Source organism: Vespa crabro, chromosome 18 (assembly GCF_910589235.1).
Source record: "Vespa crabro chromosome 18, iyVesCrab1.2, whole genome shotgun sequence".
Lineage (NCBI taxonomy): Eukaryota > Metazoa > Arthropoda > Insecta > Hymenoptera > Vespidae > Vespa > Vespa crabro.
In genome coordinates this window covers 63673-77729 of record NC_060972.1, presented here as the reverse complement: position 1 = coordinate 77729, position 14057 = coordinate 63673, and the positions used below count along the sequence as shown (strand labels likewise).

Below are 14057 nucleotides of genomic sequence, written 5' to 3'. Positions count from 1 at the left end.
ATCTGGTATAAACAGTGAATATTATTATTGTAGTAAAAGCAGCTTCCATTAAAATATAAAATTAAGTACTTCTTAACGTATAGTATCAAAATTATATTTTATACACAACCATATATTTATGTAATATATAATATTGTAAATAAAATTTAAATAGTGTGAATAATAAACGTAAATTGTCGTTTCTTTGTTCACAGGTAAGACTGTAAATAGCAAATAATTATTAATTAACAAATAAAGATTTATACCTTTGTTCACAGAGAAACATATTTTCGTTTATCACCTCATCTAATAAATTCGAGATATATATATATATATACACACACATTCAGATACATAAAATATGTTTATATCTATGCGTACGCACATAAAAGTATATCTTTATCTCAATGTCTTTATCTTTCATATGTAATACTTAACAAAATAATACAAACATATACTACACTTTGTTTACCTTATTTATTCCTTTAATAATTTTGTTAAAACATTATAGCGAGTCTTATAAAACTGTGTTTTGTAATATATACTTATAAATACATACGAAATAAAATAGGTAAAGACGAATCAGTATTATCTAACGAATTTTCTCTAATACAAAAATTTTAGTTTCTCCGTATAACTTTTTTGTTACGTAAAATTTAACATGTCTTATAACGATAAGGAGAACAAAAGTAAAAATAATAAGTGAACTCAAAAGGCTACTTATTTCGATACCCGAATAATAATTAATAAATGATGAAAATATAATTTAAAGAAATATTTTGTATGCTATCTAACCTTGAGATATATGCATAATGAAAAAAAAAAATAATATGGATTAGCAAAGAAACGAGTGACGCATGATTTGAGACTATTTATCACCATCTGTTCAAAACGTGTGTTAATTGAGCGACAAGTATTGACAAAATATGAATTATGAATCAAGGTACTTAGTCATGTGACTATCGTTTTGGTGTATAAGCTTGTTTTGTTATTTCCCTCTCACGCGTCTGTAACAACGCGTGTGATTAGTAGACTGTGAACGCACACTTTTCAATCTCTCATATACATATCTTTTGTTGATGGTAGCGTGTCTTGCAGAAATCTGTGCTAGATACGAAGTCAGTACGCATTTGGTTTACGATAAACACATAGAAAAAAATAAATATAATTGACACATAAAAGAATTAGTGTATAAATCTGCGACAAAAATAAGAATTTGTTGAATATTTTCTTAAAAATAATTAGTGAATACTTATATATTATGTGAATTATAATAAACGCATAACAATCGTAAGGTAAGACAAGGAAAAACTATATCGTTCGAAAACAAAAGATGTTGTTTGTATTAGACAGTCGGTCATGTTTCGAAATTATCAAGGACATGATTTATTAGGAATTCGCGTTTCAAATCATTACATAAAATGATACAATTTTCCTTCTTTTGTTATCAAAAATTACCGTCATCATGTGTCACGATGTATATAATATAAGTATATTCTTCTGTTTTTTTCTTCTTTTTACTGTTTTTGTAACTATATTATTACATTACATATTATTATCATAGAAATAATAGTAATAATAGCAATAATATGAAATGAACTATCACAGAGGAAACGATATCAAAATAGCGCTAGGATGAAAATTTCATAGATGATGTGGAAACAAACTCATATTTTGATCTTTATTAAAAATAATATATAATATATATATTCTAATTATTAATTTTGAAAAAATAATCGATAACTTTATGTAGTTTATTTGTCATCCAACAAAATTATATTGCTGCTATATTCTATCCAGCACAGATCACCGCGAAATTGACGTCAGTCATCAGTGGAGAAAATAAATAAAAAACATTGAATAATAACACCTTGCTAAATAATCAAATAAGGAAAAAAGAGTAAATAAGTTCATTATTTTCTTTTACATCGATATAATAAAAAAGACCATCGGAATCATGTTAATCTCAAACACCAAAAATTCCTAAACTACGTATCCGGATGCTTGTTAATATACAATACATTACTAATAGAATATCGTTCTTTTTAGTTTATAAAGTTTAAAAGACACTGCAAATTTTTCCAAAATTTAATAATATTTTAGAAACTCATATGCATTGACGTAAACGATTGAATATTTATTTCCTTATTTTTGCCATAGAATTATTTGGCCAAAACTCATTAAAATGATTATCGTAGCTACTTCGTGTTTCTCCGCACATGCAGCGCTTTTTTTGCGTTTGGAAATGTTCAAGAAGTCTGAACATCAGCTATTTACTCACAAAACCAAGCAAGCAATCGCTACTTTAGGGGGAGTATCAAAGTACTACATTATTTCATCGAGAAAAACGTCAGCACTTAAATCATCTATGAGAAAAAAGTTATTCTCGACCAACATAAATGAATAAGATCTGATATTATAGAAGAAAATGTAACATACAGCATTCTTTCGGCGAAGTTTTTAAAAAAATGTTTATTTGTGAATGAACTCTTCTCGAGAAAATATCATTTTTTAACACGATTTTCTGATTGAGTAATGGAGAGAGAGAGGGAGGGAGAGAGAGAGAGAGATTGTGATGCGAGCGATAGCGATTAAAATGAATCTATGTAACGAGAAGCGAGGTGAGTGTAGAATAAACCATGTGAAAACAAAAAATTTGAAATCTCGTAAGTCGTCAAAATCATAAAAATATTTAGTTCAAATTATTTTCCAATATGTAATTTTATGTGTAATAAAAATGTTTAATAACTTCAATCCGTACTTTTTGATTTTTCAAGAAATATTCCAGAACAAACTAATCAATATGAATATATACTACCACGTCGTATTTATTAGATAAGCAATTTTTCAGACATTCGGAAATTAAAATTTAAATGCGTTATGTATCGAATGAAATATTATGATAAGTTTGTTCGTTCGTATTTTTACGCAGATTTACCCGACCTATTTTAAATATATTGCTATTCAGACGACCTAAGTTCATGGTAAACCTATAAATACTAAAAGTTCAATAGGCCGCTCATGTCATTTCCTATCGTTAACAAAACTGGAATATATTACTATATTATTATGTAAAGAGGAAATGTATTGATACGTCAAACGCCGTTAGAAGTAAAAAACTAACAACCTTAATACGTTCGATACCATGTCGCAGAAAAGAAATTCTCTCCACTGCGCATTACATTGTTTTCGAAATTTTACAAAATATACTGCAGATTTGTATTAATTTATGCAAAAATAAAGTAAAGATTGATGCATAAATAAAACAAAGAATGCCTTCATATATCTGTGACGTTGGATTTTTAATGAAAATCGATGCGTTACAGACATATGACGCTGGCAACTAACATTATTAAACTCATGTTATCATTAGAGACATCTCGAAAGCAGACATTTTACTAAATGTAAGAAGGCTCATTCTCATTATTCTAACAATAGTAAAATAACTTGCGTATATTTTTGCTATATTTTTTTGGATTAATATTATTTTTTTTTTTGGTAATTGTATTATTTTTCTACAGTACTAAGTTTAATACATTTTATAAAATTTATTCTTAAGTACATTTTTTTTTATTTCCAAAACAATTCATCACGTCTTTTTCAATTGGAGATAAAAATATTCGAGTAATAAGATCAAATGTTGAGCGGTGGCAGTCAATTATTAACTGAGAAAATTCGTGGGAAATATAATAAAACGATAAATTTTTTTAAAATCTAAAAGTATACCTTTACGTCTTGAATTGAAAGAGAAAGTAAAGATGTTTATAAAGCATTAAAAACATCAATGTATCTTTTACTTATACCTCAAAAAAATTTTGAATAGTTTTATCTCTTTCAATCAAATTCTTTTCGATAGAATATTACAATAACATGAAATTTTGTTCGACATGTACCATTTCCTTTTAAAATATTATATCGAAATATAATTTTTTAAATCGTTACAATCTGCCTGTAGATTATCCCCCGAAGATAGCAGCTGTTATGTGACAAATTCAGATTTAGAGAAAAATTTGAGCTCCTCGTCGAATGCAGTAAATAACTCGAGAATTAGTATACCAAAATATGTGCTTTATTATGTTGCCATTAATCAATAAATGATAGTTGAAGAAGAGAATTTTTGTGAAAAGGTTAGGCCGAAGGTCGAAATGTAAATGGCGGTCTGAACGATAGCTTTCACTAGAAGCACTTTTCTGAAAAGAGGTTATTCATCCACTCGAATTCACTTACCTTATTTATTCTTTCTAAATAGCACGTTTAGGGTTTACTCTTTATTTACACTTTATATACCATTTGTCGACTCTCTTAACTGTTCACACACCTTAAGATAGTAATAATAATATGTAATGAACTATTATATAACACGCTCGCACTCGCAAAATCTTTCATAGCGAATGTATTTATTCAAGTATCTTCATTCTAACGATAATTTTTTTGTAAAATAATATCGGATATATATATATATATATTTCTATATATATATTTCTATATATATATATATTTTTATATATATATATTTTTATATATATATATTTCTATATATATATATATATATATATATATATATATATATATATATGTATATATGTAATGTAAGTATATATTACAATATGTTCTGTATGTATGGATGTACATATGTACATAAACAAACGTGTATATAAATATTTAATTATTTTTAAAAATTTTATTATATTTTACTATTCAATTTCTTTTATATCTATTTTTATTTCTTCTAAAACAATAAGTCGTTTTTTTTTCTAATTGAACATATTAAAATAAAATAATTAACGTTTATTTTTGTTTTTTATTTTGATTTTTGCACCTTTCGCTTATTTCTTTTGTGAATACAAAATTTTTGATATTTAAGTGTGTTCAATACCTTTGGGTTTTTAATGGATTACGTCATCAATGAGAGTAGGCGCAATTTTTAGCCGATTTTAACGAACGAGATTTCAGTTTAAAGACGAAGGTTTAATCTACGGCACCCTTCCGCCAGATTTTTAAAAAAGCTTTATTTTCTTCGAAAAAAAATAATATTAAAAAATGGTATTTACTCAAGAATGATTTATGCAAAAATAAAAAGCTATTTCAAAACTCCGCCGAATGGGAGCTGTAGACTAAACCTTCATCTTTTAAATGAGATCTTGTTCATTAAAATTGGTCGAAAATTACTTCTGTTAATTACGATAGACGCATGGCGAGGGTAACGTTCCCCGTTTAATTTGTAATTCATAATTTGTCCATATCTACTGTTGAAGACACACATGCTTTGAACAGGAGGTAGTGAACAGTCATAAGCTTGTATTTAGCTTTGTTAGCAAGAAGCATTTATTTCACTTTCTTCCTTAAGAAACGAGACTCAACGTTAACCATTTTATTTTTATTCATATCTATATTGAACATTTATAATCTAAGTACATACTTATCCCTTGTCTTGGATTTAATACTCGTATTTTATTCGATTTAATAATAGTCGATACTTTCTAACAAGACTTACTCATAAGTTTACAGTTTCCTTCTCATGGCCTCTAGATTACGGTAAAAAATTTTTTATCACAATTTTATTTTCTCTTAATTCATAAAATAAAACAGTTGAACTAAACGTTTAAACATTGAAAAGTTGTTTGAAACAACCTTTATCTGAAACATTTTTGTATTGAACGTCCACTTTTTACTATATGTAACATTGTTTAATCAAAAACTTAGAACAAATAAAAATGCACAACAGCTATGAATTTTTCTTTAAAAAATATTATTTTAATAAATGTTCAAAAGATGTGATGACTCTAGTCTTCTTAATATGCTTAATAAATCATTAACTAGTAATATAATATCCTTGTCAATAGATGATATGAGACATATGATACCACATCCATATCTGATCGTAATGCAATTGTTTCCGCACTTTTTTTTAATTCACGATTAGTCGAAGTGTTTCAGTTTCATAATTTTTGTCACGCGAGTGAGTTTTAAAAATGTCAGCCAAGAAAGGTCTTCTAACAAGCGGAAGAAAAAATAGAGGCAATCCATTGACTTTAAAGAAGAAGGAAGAAGAAACAATTCCATAAAAAAATTGGAAGACTATCCAGCACATAAAGTAAAAATTTACAGAATCCATATTTGGATACTATATAAGTAAGCACGAATAGTTTTATAAGTATAATAAAATTAAAATGTAATATATGTGGTTTGATTAGTCAGGTTAAAAGAAAGTGATGATGCATCGGAAGTAAATTCAAATGTCAACGCTTGAATAGTATCTAGATATATACATCTAGCAGCAAATATTCGCAATTAGAAGAACTTTGTGAGGTGATAAATACTACAAGCTTCTCCAATAGTATATGAATAAAATACCTTACTATTGTATTACAATATTTTCGTGGTACGACATATAGACTAATGTCCGAAGCTATAGAGGAGGAGACGAGTATTGCTTATCTAAAAGGAGAAGTCAATCAAGGTGGTATACTTTGTATCAACGTCGTTATGGATAAATCATGGATCAAAAGGTAATATAAAATACTGTATAATTTGTTATCGGGCGTAGCCGCATTATTCAATTTTGATGCAAAAAAGATTTTATATATTGAGATGCATAATAAATATTGTTCTGTCTACGATCGGTTATACGGTAGAAAAGTAGCTTTTCGCGATCATCAATGCTACAAGAATTGTTATGGTTTGACAACACAAATGAAATTAGACACAATTGTAGTTACACGTTTCGTTGTAACGTCGTGATCCATGGTTTGAAATATGGCAAATTGATCAGGAGTGAGGACAACGTACACCGGAAATTGATAAACGCTTTGCCGTACTTTCCAGAATTACTAATCGAAAAAAGTGAATGCCGCAATCATATATTACAAAACTATTGTAGCCTTTTGCAGATTCTTTGTGTAAATAAGTATCATGGCTCCGTCATTCAGCGAAATATCTTGTAGAAACATTTTAGATTCGCAGTTACGGCAGCTATAAAATATTGTAAAGTGTAACAAAAACAGCCTCTATATCAACGTTGAGGAATTACAGTAATATATCCGCAATGAGCTCTACCATGTTTTTGTCTATCATGAAAAATGTACCAAATATTATTACACTAGTAAAGAAAAACCAGGTCAGATTAATCACGTACAGAGAATGCAAACCATTGGTATTTTTATAGAAATATTATCGTCAATGTATTACGTAACAGCTAACGTGTCCAGTTTGATATGGCACGTCAATAACAAACTTTGTCTTAAGCGGCTCATATCAAGCTCGATGCAAAGCTACTGTCATCATTACAAATTCTGAAGACTCACTGCATCGGGAAATAAATAATAAATTATCAAGTAAAGGTACAGGCAACTTTACTTTACATTATGTGAATAGAAAACCTCGAATTCGTGATTCACGAAAAGTAAAAAACCCTCAATATCCCGCGAAGAAATTTCATATTGAAAACGACGATAATTATGAACCAGACGCGATTTGTCCTCAGGCATCTTAGTTATGTGACAAAGTCTTGATGCATGCCAAAAAACTATTTGTAGAATCGTTAAATAAAGAGGATCCTTTCAAAATCGAGTGCGAAACTCGTGGATAAGCAAATTCTTTCGAATGGAGTTAGCAGAGTCAAAAACGATTAACTGCTCTAATGTGTGGAAAAATTTGTAAAAGGACGCCGCGCACGTCTTGTGTAAAATTAATAGAATTCATTAGATATCCCCGTTTCAAGGGACACAATAATACTAGGTGGGGAATTGAAAAAGAGTCATTAAATTTTTTACACGTCACTCAAAGACAATGATTTTATTTTATTCTTTGGATACCGAAAAAAATGAGTGTAGATAAAATAGAAAAAAACAATTGCTTTTGTTCAGATAAAGTAAAGGAGAAGCTAACAGCTTTTTATTACGAGTGCCTTTTACCTGAAATTGCCGATTCCCGCAAAGAACGTAATCTTTCGATTCGAGAATCGACGCGGATTTTAGAAGCACAATATGTTTATGACAATCAATCCTAGGTTTCCAAATATTAGCATGTCGTCATTTTTTATTTTACTATTATAATATAAAATGCATTATATACAGGAAAGAGTAAAGACTTTGTGGTTGTTCCAATTGGAAAATCAAAGGTGGAAGAAGAGAATCAAGGTACTATAGAAGCTATTTGTTCGGCTAAACCAGCCTTGCATACAGGCGACTGCTTCGAAAGATACCACACCATGAGGAATATAAAAGAAGTCATACATAAACATAGCAAAACTAAATAGGTTTTTTTATATTTGTACAAAAAATTTTCTTGTATTTAAATAAAGATTTAGTTTTCATAACGCAAATGTTCAACGTGTATATTTTCTCAACTGTGTGCCAAAACTTCTTGTCCAGAAAGGAATATATATATATATATATATATATATATATATATATATATATATATATATATATATATATATATATATATATACATATACGTCGGATCATACGAAATGTCTTTCCTTGAAATTTATAGAAATAACGTTATTGAAAAAAAAATCGTTCGAGTTTAAAACATTTAATATTTTCTTTTTATATATGTATGTTCTTATATTTAACATACCATCGTTCTTTTGCGTACAACGTCAATTCAATTTATATTCATTAGTTAGAGATTGACAGGTTAAATTTTATTAATCTTTATTCTCTTTAATTCAAATTAATACTTACTATTACCACTACTACCACTACTACTATTATTATTGTTGTTATTAGTACTAGTACTGAAACGATTTTTCACATTTTTTATTATTGTTAAGATCGTAAATGTTGAAAAATAGATTTGCGAGACTACGTATACATTTTTAACTTTATTAAATCGAAAAGTGATATGAAATAGATGAATTTAGATAAAAATCTGTACTAATAAATTATTATTAATCCTAGTTTAGAAATTTTTTGAATGAGACTGTTATGCGTAATAAAATCGATTATGTATATATATATATGTATAAACAAATATATGTATATATGTATATATATTCAAAATGATTTAAACTTATTTAAATATAAGTAGTAAGCGATACATTTATTTCGTTTTTATTAATAAAGTAAGTATTAACGTGTAATATAAAATTAACATAGGTATGTACATAGGTATGTATATATGTATAGTACATATAGTATATATTCATATCTTTTTTGTTATCAAATGATTCATTTCATATTTCGTTGAACTGTCATTTAGAACGATTTATATTTGTATTTAAACAGTAATATAATAAATTTAATATCATCATTTTTTTATTTAATCAAGGTAATTATACCCGTACTATTTTATTTGTAAAAATTTGAAATACATATACAAACACACACAATACGCACATAGGACTCATAAAACTTAAAATATGATTGAATATTAAAAATTTTGAATGGATTATTAAATACGTATAAAGAAAAAATGTTAATCTCTCATGCATTAATATCGAAAATATTAGAAAATTTAAGCATACAGGCACATATGTACATATATTATAAAAATAGTACGAGATACTTTGTCAAAGTTTACTAGAAATAAGAAAAAAAGGAAAGATTTCTTTATTAGAAAATTCGTTTAAAAAAGAAAAGAAAGAAAAAAAAGAAAAAAAAAAGGAGAAAAAAGTAAATCTGTACGAGCTAAAAAGTAAAGCAGCAGGCGAAACTTAGCGTTTGTATAGTAGTACGTAGTGCATACATACAACATTGTTGCGTCGTAATGACGCAACTACAAGAGTGTTTCCAGATACGCGTCTCGCACTGAACTAGCGATGATAGTCGATTTGTGCGGACATTTTCCCTTGTCAAATACTTGTTATCAGAGCTATAGACTCATTATTCCCATATGAATAAGTGGTACTATAAGTGATACTGGGCTAGGATATTTTTGAAGGCTATCAGCAAAGTACCGCTCGATGCGTTCCCGCAAATTAATGGGAAAAAGCGCGTTCTTTTAAAGGATCCTATAAAACTCTCGAGGTAAATGCGCTATAATAAATATTGCACGAATTGAAGATATCACAGTATATTTGTTGAAATATTATACAATTGTTAATGTTCTTGTAGATTGACGTGTAGTTAGTTATGTTGTTACGTTTTAGATTGTGCTAGATATCTTCGATTAGAACATAGCCAGTTATATTGGAAAGACTCGGCTATCTTCGGATATTCGATAAGTGCGAATACTTTGATATAATTTTCTGTAGATATCTCTCGAACTATCGATGAAGGCATTAAAGAATTAGGAAAGAATTAGGAAGTTTAAGTTTATGTAAAGAAGTTTAAGTAAAAAATCCCCGCAAAGGCAAAGCAACATCCTTATTTGTTGTGGACATGTCAAGATAGTTCGTTGGAATGTTTAAACAATTCCATGTGTGCCCCTTTGTTCAGGTGATAGTGTAGATTAGAGGATGCCAATGAGCAATGAGGATTGCTAGACGCTAGAAAACCCTTGGCTCGTCGCGCGTAGACATCTACTTTCACTATTTATTCATTAACCGCTTTGAAATATTATTGGCAACTTTGTACTTGACTAAAAATGCCTAAGCTAAGATAAAGGTGGCATAGTGTCTTTTATCTATGCGTTTTCTTAGCGAGTATCCAATGAGTTCTCAAGGAGAGATACTTATAATAGTAATATAAGACTTTTAGGAGAAAGTACTGTGAACAATTGAGGGACGCATTTGTGCGTCAACAAAGATATATAGTATATGTAATATATATAATCTTTGTAAATGAACTACCTAGTTTTAATAGCACTTTGTGTTGCATTTCGCATATGGTCAATGCTGGTTTTGTACTCCTTCAATAAGGAATAATTATCGACAATAGTCACAAAGAAAGAGAGAGAGAGAGAGAGAAAGAGAGAAAGAAAGGGAGAGAGAGAGAGAGGGAGGAAGAGAGAAATTTATTACATTTTATAGACGACCCTACGACGAATTCTTACATTCAAGCTCACATTCATTGTTGTCGTTCAATTTTACGAGATTACTATTTAGAGACTAACTACGAATATCGTTTGTACGACTGACTATGTTCTTTGTTGCAGACAGAGAACAGGGTATAGAAAAGGATAGTGGGAAAGAGGGAAAGAGAAGGACAGAGAAGGAAAGAGAATGGGACCAATACAACCTGTTACACAGTTTCGAATGTATTTTGACTCGTTTCCGTACAAATATTTTTTCTCTCGGGTAAATAAATCCACCATCTTGATTCTCTTGTTCCGATTAAAATTAAACCAAATAGAAAAGAAATAAAATAATGAAGTCATTGTAATTACATTTAACGATCGTTTTGATTATAATTTACTTTTCATTTCTCAATAAAGAAACTCAATAAAAATAAAATAAAATGAATAAATAAATAAATAAATAAACAGGATAAAAGAAATAAAATGAAAGAAAAAAGACAAAAAAATGATTGTACTTCTACAATAATTTTGTAAAAAAATCCCGAAATGAAACGAGACTAATGGCACTTTAAGGGTGAATGAAAAGGCACTCCCATAACTTCTTTAATTAACGATTAAACTGTTTCCATCATAAATTGGTCGACACGATAAAGTTAATTGACCCTTTTAATTTACGTTTGTCTTCGACGCCATTCTTTTACTGAACGTCGTCGTTCGATAACAATTCTGGCCTCACTATTACGAATTACACAAATACTATCGTATCTAATACGAAACATATGTACTTACCATATATATAATGTATATATATATACATATATATACATATATATATATATACACATATATATATGTAAAGAAAGTATACTTCCTTCAGGTAGATTTGTCGCGCGTCTCATGGCCCGCCCTTCCTTTGTCTTTTGTTATCTACAAATCTTTTGTTACCTACAAATCGAGCCGTTAAGATTTGGGTAGAGAAACGGGCAGTAAGAAATAGAACGTAGACGAGAGAAGTAGTATGAGAGTGCAATACAAAATTTAACCGTGTGAATAATAATTAGTAAATAAAATTTAACAGAGTGAACAATAAACGTGAATTGTCGTTTCTTTCTTCACAGGTAAGATTAAGTAGCAATTAAGTTATGATTAATAAATAAAGACTCATTCCTTTGTTCACAGAGAAACATATTTTCGTTTATCACTTCACCCTAATTAAAACGAGTTACTATAAAAAATAAGTTATTATAAAACGACAATTTTGTTTATAATGAAAAGAAAACTACAGTTCGCATTTGAATGTGTAGCATCACCGAGCGACAGAAAAACGAACGTGATTGCTATAACCTCTATCACAACTGAGCACAAAGGAAAATATATATTGCCGGAAAATGAAAAATTTGTAAGTAAGCACAGCGAACTAATAAAAACGGAAAGCTATAAAAGAATGAAAAAAGCCTCAACCAAAGAGGCCAAGAGAAAAAAATATGGATTAAATGCACACATGAAATGGAAAGTACGTATATCGACAAAAATGGCAATTTAATGTTTAATGATCTATACTTAGACGAAATAGTAGAAACAGACACAGTAGAACCCACACAGAAAAAAGAACACCAAATAAATTTAAAAGGTATATCGGAACAATTTATGATCGAAAAATTTGTATGCAAACATTTAAATGCAGAACAATGGTTGGAGACATTTGAAAGAGAATGTCAAAGATTCAAAATTAAAAGAGATAACACAAAAATCGAAATCCTAAGATTATTCCTTGACAGAGCATGTTTAGACTGGCACTCAGCAACATTAACAGCGTTAACAATGGAGGCTCGTTGAAATGAATGGAAACAAAAGTTCTTGAAATCATTTGCAGACAAGGGATGGAATACAGGTATATACGCTACATCCTACAGATATAAAGAAGGTTCACTGATGGAGTACGCTATGAAGAAGGAAAAACTACTACTCGATATGGACAACAATATAGATACGAAGACTCTGATAATGCTTATAGCAACAGGACTACCAGAATTTATAAGAAGAAGATAGACAGAGAAAAGTGTCAAAATTCGACAGAACTATTACAGGAGATAAAGAAATGTGAAAATCTGGTAAGTAAGAACAATTTTTAAAAAAAAGGAAGAGGAAAGTCAAGATAACAACAAGAAATTTGAAGAAAAACAACAATGTAAGAACTGTGAAAAACTAAACAAAGGTATTAGATATCACTCAGAGGACGCCTGTTGGTTTAGAAAAGAAACCGGAATTAACAAAAGCAACTCGATGATAGAAGTAGACCTATGCAAGGAACAAAAAACGAATAACCACACCATTGATCAAAGTAAAGATGGTATTAGAAGAGAAGTTAGAAGTAAACGGAACATATGACCCAGGTTCCCAAGTCTCTCTAATAAATTCGAGACTAGTTAAAATAAAAAAAAAAAGAAAAAGAGATGAAAGATAAAAACAAAATATTTTTAAAACCGGTCAATGGTGTGACACAAACAAAAGGTTTAGTAACAATTAAAATAAAAATGTTCTATAAAGAAGAATACGCGGATGTATTTATTGTAGAAAGAAATGACTTTGAAGATTTTATTATTGGGTTGAATATGATAAAGAAATTCAAACTAACTCAAGATGAAAACTTACAGATATCTCGAAAGGGAGAAACACAGACAAAAAAAATATAAGTACATTGGATACAAAGAAAAATATAATTTTATATTTGCAAAAAACAAATATGATGTAGGCACCGTTTCGGACTACGAAGCGCGAATAGACTTACTGGTTGATAAATACTGCAGTAAGAGACCATATAGGTGCACTATAGAAGATAAAAAAGAGATAGAAAATCAAATAGCAAAATTATTAGAAAATAAATTGATCGAAGAATCTTATAATCCGTTTGCAGCACCAGTAACTCTGGCATTCAAGAAAGATGAGAACAAACGATCACGATTGTGTATAAATTTCCGCGAATTAAATAAGATAGTTACACCACAAGCTCAACCATTTCCATTAATAGAAGATTTAATATTAAAAGCAAGAAACTGTAAATACTTCACCACATCAGATATAAATTCCGCTTTCTGGTCAATTCCATTACGTATTGAAGATAGACAAAAAACTGGATTCGTTACACAAGAGGGACACTTCCAATGGACATGTCT

At 29.1% G+C, this 14057-nt stretch overlaps 1 protein-coding gene across 1 annotated transcript in view; it reads left to right on the top strand.

Annotated features, from left to right (window-relative positions):
• Positions 1-14057, top strand: part of LOC124430420 (fatty acid synthase-like) — a 112170-nt gene that overhangs the window by 75102 nt on the left and 23011 nt on the right. The window lies entirely within an intron of this gene.